Source organism: Etheostoma spectabile, chromosome 17 (assembly GCF_008692095.1).
Source record: "Etheostoma spectabile isolate EspeVRDwgs_2016 chromosome 17, UIUC_Espe_1.0, whole genome shotgun sequence".
NCBI lineage: Eukaryota > Metazoa > Chordata > Actinopteri > Perciformes > Percidae > Etheostoma > Etheostoma spectabile.
This window is the reverse complement of record NC_045749.1, coordinates 17,916,552-17,918,551: the sequence shown is the minus strand read 5'-3', so window position 1 is coordinate 17,918,551 and position 2,000 is coordinate 17,916,552. Positions and strand designations below refer to the sequence as shown.

The following is a 2,000-nucleotide window of genomic DNA, read 5'->3' as shown; positions in this document are numbered from 1 at the left end:
GCAACAAAACTGCATACACATTATGGGCATTAAATGAAATACCCAATTTCTAAAATATGACTTTTGATTAGTTTTACAGAACACAACTTTAGTAAGTTAAGTTAGTTTGATTCACTTTTATGGCTTTCATTTCATCTGCTTTCAGCCAAAAGCTGTGATAATTTAGCATTTAGCAGCTAAAGAGCCAAGTATTTCCCACACATGTTTATGAATATTGGACCTAGGTTCATCAGTTTGACACTAAAATGACTCCAGATAAATGCTAATGTTAATCCATTGCTGCATGATGTGTAAATAGGTCACAGCAACATGTTAGCCATATGAGCTTGGTATGGTGGTAATATGTCACTGTTGTTTTTGGGTTGGTTGTGCTGCCCTCAAGTGGCCAAAAATCTATATTAATGCAAGTTTTATATTATTTTGCATTTTTTAGATCAACAAGGAAAGCTGCATATTAGATCATGACTCAGAAGGACGGCCCAGAAATCTTTGCAAAACTTCAGTGAGAAAGGTTTGAAATACCAGGTAATTCAGCCTACATGATGGTAGTTGATCTGCCTATCCTTTCATCCACAGGCACAAGCAATTTATAGCTCTGCAGTGTGGTGATTGTTGAGTGAACATACTGATCCGCGGGAGCTGATTTGTGCTGATTACCGGGGCCTACGGGAGTGTGTGTGTGTGTGTGTGTGTGTGCGCTACAGCCAGGTGATTGTGTGGGATCCTACATTTGGCACTTGTTACTGTTGTTTTCCACATAGATGCTAATCACCAAGCATGTGCCAGAGGCATGATTACATGTCACACAGCTCCCTCGGTTTTTGGCCCTCTCACTGTGAATAAACCTCTGCAGCCACACTCTGAACAGCCTGAGATCCACAGAGCCACAGCTCCCCCGACAGGTCACTCTACAAAAGACACCAATAATGTCAGTATGCAAACTCCTTCTTAATCACCACAAACGGAGCCATTATGCACATTACTTTTGTAAGGAAAGACTTGCACATGTTCTGATTTAACAGATGTAAATCTGCATGCATAATTTTATTCCATCACCCAAAGGTGCCCAGCACACATAGTCTTACAATATGTTACTTGCACTGCATTAAGGCAAGATAAACAAATAAAAAAAAAATACAAAACATAGCAAATGGCAGTGTCTATACATAAAAGTATTAAACTAGACATGCAGCATATGTTGATGCCTGTAAAAAAGACTGTCTGTGAACATTACAGGACAGCAATGTCTGGCTTACATTTAAAAAAAGTAATAACATTTAAAAGAATTCTGAGATCAATTTAAAAATTCACAATGGAATGTAAAATGTATTGCATTCATGATTTTTTCAGCAACGGTGTTTTCAAATAGAAACACTGTCAACAAAACAAAACTTTGCTATCTCTTTTTGCTCATCCTTTATTTCTAAAATCACTTCCAGGTGTAATCTAAAAATTGTAGAAATTCACAATTCAAAATCCTGGATTTAAAGCTGGGTTCCCACTCCAAGACTTTCAAAGTCAGCAAATTGCTTTACAACTCAGCTTGATGAATATTTAACAAAACACTGTAGATCCTTTTCAGATATTAAAACAGATCCATCTTTTTTTAACTTGTATGGCTTAAGATATAAAAACAGATGGCCATTATCTTCTCTCCTTCTGGTGATCACACACTCCTGATGCTACGACGCATGATTTCTTCATCGTTGAGTCTTTCTAAGTCTGTCTTAAACTGACTTGCTTCAGGTCGCTCTTCTGGCTTCACACACAGCATTGGCCTTATTATTAAATGCTGTAACACAGAAAGAACAGCTACTGATATGTTGCATTAAGAAATTCTATCAAACTGCAGTATTACTGCACTCTGCAGCATTTTCAACAAGTGGACATCACTGGGCAACCAACAAAGATAAGTATTTTAAAAAGGCAGATTGCTTTATTCTGTTGGAGATTTGTCTATGTCAAGAGTAACTGTTGTTGTTTGGCACCTCTGACATTTA

The 2,000-nt window shown here is 37.5% G+C and overlaps 1 pseudogene; it reads right to left on the bottom strand.

The window, feature by feature from the left end:
• Nucleotides 1-991: 991 nt before the first annotated feature.
• Nucleotides 992-2,000, bottom strand: part of LOC116705410 (interferon-induced, double-stranded RNA-activated protein kinase-like) — a 7,048-nt pseudogene continuing 6,039 nt past the window's right edge.